This window comes from Leuciscus leuciscus (assembly GCF_965113295.1).
Source record: "Leuciscus leuciscus genome assembly, chromosome: 4".
NCBI classification, from domain to species: domain Eukaryota; kingdom Metazoa; phylum Chordata; class Actinopteri; order Cypriniformes; family Leuciscidae; genus Leuciscus; species Leuciscus leuciscus.
Genome location: NC_138728.1, coordinates 41,005,054 through 41,017,271, shown reverse-complemented (window position 1 = coordinate 41,017,271; position 12,218 = coordinate 41,005,054). Strand labels below are relative to the sequence as shown.

At 42.5% G+C, this 12,218-nt stretch overlaps 1 long non-coding RNA gene across 1 annotated transcript; it reads left to right on the top strand.

Moving 5' to 3' along the window:
* The first annotated feature begins 7,301 nt into the window (after window positions 1-7,301).
* LOC309496878 lies at window positions 7,302-9,887 on the top strand. Its single transcript, XR_014205266.1, has 3 exons — window positions 7,302-7,944; window positions 8,704-9,578; window positions 9,677-9,887. It is a non-coding gene; the product is annotated as an uncharacterized lncRNA (long non-coding RNA).
* Window positions 9,888-12,218: the final 2,331 nt, after the last annotated feature.

Sequence of the window (12,218 nt, the reverse complement as noted above, 5' to 3'; positions counted from 1 at the left end):
AATATACCTGCCTAAAACTGCTGCTGTGTCTGCCAGTGTTTGAATCATGCGCATAACCTCCCGTGCATAGACAATTTGTGCGCAAAGTCACGGTAATGTTAAGCCATGTCACACAAATTTGATTTGATCAATGATTTATCCTTTAAATGTAATGATATTCAGAACAGAACAAGAATACAAAAATAACTTTAAACAAGCCAAAACGAAATAATTTAAAGCGAAAGTGAAAGTAAGCGACGTTGGGCTCACGTAACTCTCTCATTAGAATCAAAATGTTTCAACATTCGCGATGGATTTGGATGGTAAACTATTCTTTATCATAGGCTTTGTACTTCACTCACTTTCCAATATCGACGGAAAAAATCATCCTCTTCACACGCGCAAAAATGTGCTTGGAAACATCACAGTGGAAGATTACAAAGCTGGAATATGTTGTGTGTGTGTGTGTGTGTGTGTGAGGCGCGGGCGCGATCGAACAGTGGAAACATAAAAACATGTTCATACAAGACATCATTCAAACTGCAAAGTGTTGCAAAACGTTGGAGGATATTTTGCAAATAATTTTGTGACAGTTTGTTTTCAGAAGTTTCCAAGAGTTAGTAAAAGAGTAAAGAAAAAGTTAAAACTTTAAGTATCTATTTTTTATTAAGTATTTATTTTGTATTAATACATAACCTCACTGTATTAATTTATAATGTAACATTATAACGTGACATTGTGTCAATAATTGTCAAGCACAGGTGACTCTGCGTGGTGGGAGGGGGCCCCCAAATCAAATTCTGCTTAGGGCCCCAAAAAGGCTCGGGCCGGCACTGAGTTTTACTTTCTGTGGTGCTCTTCATATGTCCTCTTGTCTAGTTGGATATTGTTTTGCTTCATTAATATACAAAAAAAACCTAATTTTAATGAATACTTTGAAATGAAATACTATAATTGCTCCTTGCAAAATGTAGTGCACTCCTCATGTAGTGATGATGAGAGTGTCAGGTTCTGGGTAGATGAAGTAGGAGGCGAACTCGAGGATGAAGAAACAAAAGTTTTAATTCTCAATTATCACAAATACAAGGAACAAGGAGCGAGAGCTCAGAACAAGGATAACCTAACATTAAACAAACATTAACATTGACCGACAAGTGAAGAGTGAAAGCCAGGAACTTAAATACACACACAGATGAACACAAGACAGGTGATGCAGATAATGATGATGAACAGGTGGGTAATGAAGGGAGTGAGTTCATGTGTGGAAACAAGGAGGATTCTGGGAACTGTAGTGCAGACAGGACGATGACAGACCGTGAATGTGACATTACTCCCCCCTCCCGCAAGGCGCGTCCCGCGCCGAAGGCAGCAGCATATGGGAGGGGGGGTGGGCATCCTGGAGTCCGTGACAGGAAGGAAGAACAGGTTCAGAAGGACGGACTCCAGGATGGTGGCAGGACAGACAGAGGAGGAGGTGATCACGACGGTGCAGACAGAAGACAGAACCAAGGCGGTGCAGGTTGAAGACAGGACCAAGGCGGTGCAGGTTGAGCAGGGTACCATGGCGGTGAGGACCCTACAGGTGACCATGGCGGTGCGGACCCTTCGGGTGGCCATGGCGGTGCAGACCCTTCAGGTGGCCATGGCGGAGAAGACCCTTCGGGTGGCCACGGCGAAGAAGCCCCTTCAGGTGGCCATGGCGGTGAGGACCCTTCAGGTAGCCATGGCGGAGAAGACCCTTCGGGTGACCGTGGCCCCTCGAGTGGCCAGGACGGAGCCCTTTGGCCCCCCCCCCAAAAAAATACTTGGGGAAAGTCCCGGGTACCAGAGAAGGATGATTAAAAACAGTCTCTGACCGGGCTGATGGGGACAGTGAAGAGGGCTCGGTGCTGGGCAGATCCAGCGATGAGGGCTCGGTGCTGGGCAGATCCAGCGATGAGGGCTCCTTGCTGGGCAGATCCAGCGATGAGGGCTCGGTGCTGGGCAGATCCAGCGATGAGGGCTCGGTGCTGGGCAGATCCAGCGATGAGGGCTCGGTGCTGGGCAGAACCAGTGGCGAAGAGGGCTCTGAGCTGGGCAGGACCAGCGGCGAAGAGGGCTCTGAGCTGGGCGGGACCAGCGGTGAAGGCTCTGTGCTGGACGGGACCAGCGGCGAAGAAGGCTCTGAGCTGGACGGGACCAGCGGCGAAGAGGGCTCTGAGCTGGACGGGACCAGCGGCGAAGGGGGCTCTGAGCTGGACGGGACCAGCGGCGAAGAGGGCTCTGAGCTGGACGGGACCAGCGGTGAAGAGGGTTCTGCAAACTCTGGCACTGGCTCAGGCTTTGGCGGGCAGGCGACAGGGTCTGACGGGCAGGCGACGATTGGACGAAACTCTGGAGGAGCTGCCATCTTGGCAGATCGCACTGACATCAGCGGAGGATCTGCCAGGCTCGATAGCAGTCTGTGATAAACCGATCTGGTGGCAGGCCTGATGTGCAGAGACCCAGACCTGGCAGGCCTGACGCTTGCTGTCCCAGGCGCAGCGGGCATGACACTCATAGTCTCAGGGCCGGCGGGCACGACGCATACTGCCTTGGTCTCGGCAGCTCTGACGTGAAGTGTGGACTCGGCTGGACTGGCGTGAAGTGCAGGCTCGGCGGGACTGGCGTGAAGTGCTGGGTTGGGTGACATTCCTGACCAGGGCGCAACACTCTCCAGACACCGGATTACAGTCTCTTTCCAGGATAGTCCAGTGGTGTCTGGGAGGTTGAGGGGACGATGGAAAGTGGCCCCGATCAGGAATAGTGTGCTGAGGGTTTCGTCCTCCAACGAGCTTGTGAGGGCGAGCTGAAAAAACTTCTTGGCGAAGCTCAGGATGTTGTGGTTCTCCTGAGCCACGAGGATGAATTTGAGGTGATCATCCATAACCTGGTCGGTCAATCTGTCAGGTTCTGGGTAGATGAAGTAGGAGGCGAACTCGAGGATGAAGAAACAAAAGTTTTAATTCTCAATTATCACAAATACAAGGAACAAGGAGCGAGCGCTCAGAACAAGGATAACCTAACATTAAACAAACATTAACATTGACCGACAAGTGAAGAGTGAAAACCAGGAACTTAAATACACACACAGATGAACACAAGACAGGTGATGCAGATAATGATGATGATGAACAGGTGGGTAATGAAGGGAGTGAGTTCATGTGTGGAAACAAGGAGGATTCTGGGAACTGTAGTGCAGACAGGACGATGACAGACCGTGAATGTGACAGAGAGATACTGAGTCTTTAAAACGATTAAGTAATTCGAAATGCTTGGCTATTCGACACCTGCTTGTTAAAAAAGTGTAAATGCAATGAGAAAATAAACACTAACATGTGTAATGACAACTTTACAAACCAACTGAAAATGTTTTCATGGAAGTGTAATATTGAATATAATATCTAGATCAATAAATATCTAATATAGATCATAAGAAACTAAATATTAAGTGTCTCTGTAATGTGTGGTCTTTCAGTAGCCTAAAGCCCCTTTCACACAGCGCTTTGAACCCGGCAAATTGCCGGCAAATTGCCAGAGCGCCTTCTGTGTGAACGCAAACTCGACCCGGGATTTAAGCCGGGATCGATGCCGGGTCGGGACCTAGTAACATTGCCGTGTTCAGTCCCGGAACGCGCGCTGTGTGAACAAAAGCCGTAACAATGCCGTGTCGTAGTGATGACGCTGAAGCCGGGCTCGTTCTCCAGCTGTGAAACGGTATGTAATGCGCAAGTTTATGATCGAATCAGAGAAACAAATGCACAGGCGTGGTTTCTCGAGAGAGAGATCGCAGCTCATAAGCAAACTTAAGACGCTGCTGAGATTACAAGTCACATCGATGTCACGTGTCTTTACGGCATTTTTACGGGTTGTGTGTGAACGCACTCTCTGATTCCGGAAAATCACTGGCAGTGTGAATGACCAAAATCAAACGAACCCGGGTCAAATCCCGGGTCACTTTATCCGTGTATTTTCCGGAATCTCTGTGTGAAAGGGGCTTAACTGTTAAAGGTGCATTGCGCAAGTCTCTGAGTTTTTGCAGAACTATGCCCCCTCTGGCGGCAAGCGAAACTGCAACAACAAAAGTTTCTTTTTTATCTTATGTGGAGTTTGGGTTGGTGTTTGAAATGAACTACAAGCCGGTCTCTTAGAATCCATCTTCTACGGAGAATGGCGGCAAATACACAAACCTGCCAGACATAGCCAGGTGAGTGTGCCGTGAACGCGCATGATGTCACGCCCAGTCTCAAATTCCGACCCGAATCCCTCTTATTTATTTTACTGTTCAGGATTATAGAGACAATCGCAGTGATCAGAGAAGGGCTCATTCAGCCCATCAGGTTAGGTTAGGTTACTTTTATTGTACCCGTAGGTAAATTTGTTTTACAGTGCAATGACTATGGCATCCAATACAAAAACACACAAACACAGAACACTCCACAACACATAGGGACAAATAAGTAAATACTCATACTGAGTAAAGTGCTCTCAAAAGATTAAATGTGGTCTTTGTAAAAGAACCTAAAAAAGAACCTAAAAACAAACAACTTAAAAAAAAATAAAAAAATAACAAAAAAAACCAATTTAAACTAAAAACAGATAAAAGTCATAAAACCCTAGTACAACATTTCTGAGAACCACCTCTACACTTTGTTAATCATATTAATCGCATTTGGTACGAAGCTGCTCTTATATCTTTTCGTTCTACACCTTGGGACTTTATACCTCCTCGCAGACGGCAATAACTGAAACTCACTGTGCAGGGGGTGAGAGTCATCATCTAAGATTGAGAAGGCCATCCTTTGTAACTGTTTGGTATACAGGGATGCCACTCCTGGTTTAGACTCACCTATCAAACGACCAGACCATTTTACTATCTGGTCTAACTGATTTTTTGCCTTTATAGATATATGACCATACCATACTACAGTGGAGAAGGACAACACAGATTCAATAAAAGCATGATAAAACATTTTCATTATTGTTCGGTCAAGATTAAACACAGATAATTTCCTTAGGCAATACAAACGCTGGTGCCCCTTTTTGCACAGAGCCTCACAATTCTTTTCAAAATTCAGTTTCTCATCAATAATAGTCCCAAGGTATTTGTATGATTGTACATACTCTATTGTTTGGCCTTTAATTGAGGTAGGTTCACTTGGATGAGTACTTTTCCTAAAATCAATGATCATATCCTTGGTCTTTGATATATTAAGCTGTAAGTAAGATTCCTCACACCAATTGACAAAATCCTCAATAATTGGGCCATGTGAGGTCTCATTCTCCTTAAGTAAACTCAAAATAACTGAGTCATCCGCATACTTTATGATAATTCTGTTATCATACATGCTTTGACACATATTTGTATATAAAATAAATAAAAGTGGAGACAGCACACATCCTTGAGGAGACCCTGTAGAGGAACTCCTCTGTTCAGATAAGACACCATTAACTCTGACTCTCTGTGTTCTGTTAGTTAAGAAATCCAAAATCCAACCCATCAAATTATTGCTTAACGCAAACTGATCTAAGAGCCTCTTGATTAAAATCAGGCAATTGTTTAAGCATGTATGGGTTAGAAAACGGGTATTTTTAACATGAAAAGTTGCGCAATGCACCTTTAAGTGCTAGTTTTGAGTTTTTTTGTTTGTTTGTTTGTTTTTTTGTCTCATCGGGACGCACCCAGAGATTTAGTTTGGATAATTTTTTTCTTTCTGTTAATAATTCTCATCTTAATCATGACATAGTTTCCAAATGCACTGAAAAACTCCTGGTGAAGCGACTGAGATCCACGTGACAATATTATAAAGATGGCGTTTATTAAAGAGGAGAGTGAAGACATAAAGGTTGTGTCTATTAATAAGGAGATTGAAGACATGAAGATTGAAGAAACATTCAGAGTGAAACGTGAAGAAACTGAGAAACAAACAGGTTGGTTTCATTCTCAAAGCTGAACCTTATCCTTGATCCTTATTAAAATGTTGAAACTGTTCATGTTTGTGAGCGACACAGGCAGTTCAGAAACAGTCGGGACCAAGTCATTGTTTTGCAAGTCCTCAACTTTAAGTTTCAAGTCTTAGACAATCATTAGTGCTCTTTGCCCAGATAAGTTTCTTAGTATTAATTACTATACAGGGTTCCCGTGAAGTCTTTTAAAAGTTTTATTTTTTACATTTTGAGAGGTCTTACATTTTAGATGACACTTTGACTTATTTAGATGCTTCTAAATACTTTACCAAATTAAAATGTTGCGTTATATGATTTTTATTAGTGCGGTCAATCGATAAAAAAAAAAAAGAGTAGATTAATCGCACATTTTTCTGTGATTAATTGCAATTAAAATAAACTTTACGTTTAACAATTTCACAGTTAATCTCCAAATGAATGTAGAGACAACATCACTTTGTCACTTTAAGATCTCACACACGTCTCATTCTCTCACAACTCTTTACGTTCATTTAAGACTGTATTTAACTCATTTGAAACTGCTCTTATGTTATTAGGATACTCGACAAAACAGACATTTTAGCATAATTGTGTGTGTTATCGAAAGAACTCGATTCTGTGCGCACGATACTGGCGCCCCTGTGTGTTTCAGGATTATACGGTCTATAGACATTCACAGTTTTCTTACGTCTTCTTGCCGCGCTTGAATGGTTTAAAAGCATTTGCATGAATAAGAGCTGGATCATATAATGTAATGCTAGAATGACAGAAAAAACTGATTCTGCGTTTATTGTGTAAAAGAGTTGAACTGGAAAAAATGTATTGCATGCGTTAACGTTGACAGCCCAAATTTGAATTATTTATGGATTTGCTTTGAAGGAGAAGAAAATGTTAGTCCAAATGTAAGTTCATTTATGTGCGTAGATGTGTGCGATATGTGTCGCAGATGATTATTGTAATTATTGTTTAATAATGTGCACTGCGTGATGTATGCAGTTATATGCAGGTATGCTGTTGTATGCAGGTATGCAGTTGTATGCAGGTATGCTGTTGCCTTTGGCTTGCTCAGTTGGGGATATTTTGGGGATATTTAATTTAATTTAATCAATCAATAAATTCCTCTTGAAACAAACTTTGTTGTATTATTTTAATTTAATACTGTGAAGCTGCTTTGATGCAATCTGGGGCCGGTTGCATAAACATAGTCATTATCTTAAGACTGTGTCTAAGAAATAGTCTGACTAACTAAAGTCACTGAAGAAAGACCATTGCATAAAATAAGCTCACACCTATCTTTATCAAGACTGTCTAAATCGCATTGATTTGTGGGAAAAATAAGACGCTGAACAACCTAAACAAAATGGCCGACAGTACGCGCTCGTCACAGTTTTCCTTTGCGGAAAATATTTGTATTTTAGAAGAATACAATGCTTCTAAATCGACTTTAATGAACAAATTTAACGATTACAACGGCAATAGCAAAAAACACAAAGCTTGGACCACAATAACGGAAAGAGTTAACAGTGTCAACCCATCTGTCTCACGATCCGTCAAAGATGTTCAAAAACGGTTTAAAAATATGGTTCAAGAGGCAAAAAAGGAAATTTTTAAGCGAAAAAACCCAGCAACGGGGGGAGGACCATCTCCTAAATTGAAAAGGACAACGGAAATGATCATTGAAATATACGGAGACGAATCCGATGTTTTGGGGAATCCCCGGGGGGAGGGAGAGCGGAGTATCCGGGCGGACGTTACCCACAGCGGGGGAAGATACTCAGTCTCATACCGCTGTCACATCAACGCCGCTTCGACAGTCTCGTGAGTAATAATGTTTTGATAGTGATTGTTTTTGCTTCATTTTAAACACTGTAGGCTACTGCTGTTTTAGATTGAATAACACTTATTATCTTCTAGTTGACTGCGAGGTGACACTAACATTGGTCTCTCAAAATGACGAAGCGCCTGTTACAAGCCAGGATGACCAAACAACACAAAGTGAAGGTAAAGCTATGCTTTCAATCTTTCAGCTTAGTCAGCCCTCTATTATTCCTTACTACAATGTTTTAAGTTTAAAACAGATTAACAGTGTTTAAGCAATAACGTACAAGCGGCTGTGCTGTATTGTGAGTCACGGCTGAAGGCACGACGCGAAGCGGACTTATTCAAGATACAGCACTAGCATCGAGTACTTTATTGCTTTTATAAAACGTTTTACAAAATACAAATATTATAAAATACAATAAGTGGACACAGGTTTGGGGAAATCACTTGTAATAGCATGTAGTGCTGTGCAATCACTAGTTGCTGCAGGACAGTGTTTTAAATCAAAGACTACTTTTGTCAATAAAGACCACACACACACAAATATATACCAAGAAGTGAGCAAAACCTGACAAAATCTACAAAAACGAACGTTTGGTGATGTCCTCATTTTTAAAATTGGTATAAAAATAAAGTTTTGTATTAAAATTGTATTAAACTTTCTGTGATGTAGGTTTAGGGAGTGGGTTATATAGTTAATATAAAATGTTCAACTATTTGTATATAAAAAAAACTAGAAGTCTATGCAGTGTCCCCATTTACATAGCTAAGTAATTGTTTTGTGTGTGTTTTTGTCTAATATGAATGAACTACAAAAGGGTGAAGTAGCATGTAGTGCATTTTATCAGGAAAAAAAATTTACAACAAAAAATACCGTGCCTGTCACTTTCTAATTTTGCTAATGTTGTTCTTGTTCTTTTTTTTTATTTATTTTTAAAGATGACGATTTGGACAGCACCCAAATGGCACCTGTGGGAAGTGGCTCAGACACCGAGACACAGAAAGACACTCCAAGCAAGATAACCATGAACAATATACTTGAAAAACAATATAAAATATTAACACTGGAAGAGACTAAACTAAAATTAGAAATACAAAAACTAGAATTAGAGAAAACTAAGCTAAAGTTGGAGCTACAAAAACTTGGACATGAACTATAGATCTCATCGACCATTGTCCAATAACTAATCAAACAATTGTATTTAATAATTCCTGGTATTTAATTTTGAATTTACATATGTAATGTTTAAATACAGAATCTTTAGATATATTTAAGAGATTTGAAGAATTTAAGTGTAAGTTAATTTGTGATTTGAAGATTATATCATATTTCAGCTGATTTTACTGATACTATGCATCAAATATTTTGTAAGCATTGTCTCAATGAATAAATTAAAATATGTCCACTTAATTTGAAAGTATAAATTCTTTCATTTTTCTCAGTCAAACTGAGAAAATGTTTTCTACAATCATCTGTCGAATGTAACGCCCAGATCCATCTTCACCTCCTGCCTCAGTAATCTCCAAAGTGGGTTCTTCACAAATTTGGTCATCCTCCAAGTCTGGGAGTGCAAGATCTCTATTAAATGGAAAGTGATATTTTACTCATTTAATTTAAAATCATTGGGGAATATGTAGCTAGGAGTTTTAATTACAGTTAAAAACATATTTATTACCTTGCCATGTTGTGCAAAACAACACATGCACAGATTATGTTGCAGACTCTTTCTGGTTTCATTTTGAGCTCTGCATGCAGACAATGAAATCTTCGTTTCAGGACTCCAAAACACCTTTCAATAACATTTCTTGTTTTGGTATGGGCTGTGTTGTACCGAGCTTGAGGCACACTGACTGGATTTAAGAAAGGTGTGAGTAGCCAGGGTTTTAGTGGATAACCAGAGTCACCCAAGAGCACACCCTGCAATTCTCCTCTCTCAAATGCATCATGAATTTGGGAATTCACTAAAATTCTAGAGTCATGGGTTGATCCTGGCCAACGAGCAACACAGTTGAGCACTCTTAGTTTGGCATCACAAATAGCCTGCACGTTAATACTGTGGTAGCCTTTCCTGTTAACAAACAATGGCTCATGAGTTGAAGGTGCTTGAATCCTAATGTGTGTTCCATCAATGGCTCCAACTACATTTGATATCCAAGATGGCGCCGCGGATGGCTGCCTCGGTGTGGAGCTCTCCAGTTATTGTGTTGTTTTTGTTGGTTTGTTCTGCGTTTAGTCATTCTTTTCCTATCAGTTTCACCAAAGACGAACTACTGGACATTAGGAAACACACACCAGACAACTTTTTTACAGACTTTGATTACTCAGACGTTTTACTGGACATTCTCGTCGGAGGGGCAGCGGTGTTGTTCAAACGCGCGGTCAGACGCAAACGCGGGAAGCGCGCTGGCGCGCTGGTTAAACTCCGCGAGCGCGGCCTCCGTACTGCACTCCCCAGTATTCATCTTGCGAATCTCCGATCTCTTCCTAACAAAATGGACGAACTTCTTCTCCTCACCCGCACTAACAAGGATTTTTTAAACTCCGCTGCTCTGTGCTTCACTGAAACCTGGCTGAGTGAAGCCATACCGGACAACGCACTACATCTGCCGGGCTTTCAGCTGTTCCGAGCGGATCGCATCGCGGAACTAACGGGGAAAACGAGAGGTGGTGGATTGTGTTTCTACATTAACGAAAGTTGGTGTTCAGATGTAACAACACTGAAGAAGATGTGCTCTCCTAATTTAGAGGCACATTTCATAAACTGTAAACCTTTCTACTCGCCGCGGGAGTTTTCCTCATTCATTCTCGCGAATGTTTACATTCCTCCAGACGCGTGTGTGAGCGCGGCGATACAACAGCTGGCTGAACATATAGCTGAAATGGAACAAAGGTACCCAGACTCTCTTTTAATCATTCTTGGGGATTTTAACAAAGCAAATCTCTCCCGTGAACTGCCAAAATACAGACAGCATGTTACATGTCCTACCAGAGACAGTAATATATTGGACCACTGTTACACCACGATAAAGAATGCGTATCACTCCGTCCCACGGGCAGCTTTGGGGCTCTCTGATCATTGTTTGGTTCATCTTATACCGACCTACAGGCAGAAACTGAAATCAGCTAAACCTGTAATAAGGACTGTAAAAAGATGGACCAACGAAGCAGAGCAGGATCTACAGGCCTGCTTCGATTGCACTGATTGGACTGTTTTTGAAGCTGCAGCCACCGATCTGGATGAGCTCACAGATACTGTAACATCATATATCAGTTTCTGTGAGGATACATGCATTCCTACCAGGACATTCTTATCATTCACTAATGATAAACCATGGTTTACTGGGAAACTCAAACAGCTTCGTCATGCCAAAGAGGATGCTTACAGAAGTGGGGATAAAATCTTGTATAACCAGGCCAGAAACAGACTGACAAAGGAGATCAGAGTTGCTAAAAGAAGCTACTCTGAAAAGCTGAAAAACCAGTTTTCAGCCAACGACCCGGCATCAGTCTGGAGAGGCCTGAGGAACATCACCAACTACAAATCACCATCCCCCCGATCTGTGGAGAATCAACAACTGGCTGACACTCTCAATGCATTCTATTGCAGGTTTGAGAAGCCCAGACTCACACCTCACACCCGCTCTGATGTGCACTTCACACATCCACCATCACCTCCTGCAACCCCTCTCCTCCCCCCTTCTGCCATCCAACCTGAGCTTAAGGTCTGTGTGGAGGACGTGAGCCGAGTCTTCAAAAAACAGAAGACTAGGAAAGCTTCAGGCCCAGACGGCATCTCATCTGCTTGTCTAAAAGCCTGCGCTGACCAACTGGCCCCAGTCTTCACGCAGATCTTCAACAGATCATTGGAGCAGTGTGAAGTTCCCTGCTGCTTCAAACGCTCCACTATCATTCCGGTTCCCAAAAAACCTAAAATCACTGGACTTAATGACTACAGACCTGTCGCTCTCACGTCTGTGGTCATGAAGTCGTTTGAAAGACTGGTGTTGGCCTATCTGAAGGACATCACTGGACCCCTTCTGGATCCCTTTCAGTTTGCTTACAGAGCAAACAGGTCTGTGGATGATGCAGTCAACATGGGACTGCACTATATCCTGCAACATCTTGACAGACCTGGGACTTATGCACGGATCTTATTTGTGGACTTCAGTTCGGCCTTCAATACCATCATCCCTGATCTTCTCACAGCCAAACTGACTCAGCTCTCCATGCCATCCTCAATCTGTCAGTGGATCTCCAGCTTCCTGACAGACCGGCAGCAGCGAGTGAGACTGGGGAAGCTCACATCCAGGACCCTCACCATCAGCACTGGCGCCCCCCAAGGGTGCGTTCTCTCCCCACTGCTCTTCTCCCTGTACACTAATGACTGCACTTCTAAAGACCCCTCTGTCAAGCTCCTGAAATTTGCAGACGACACCACCGTCATCGGTCTCAT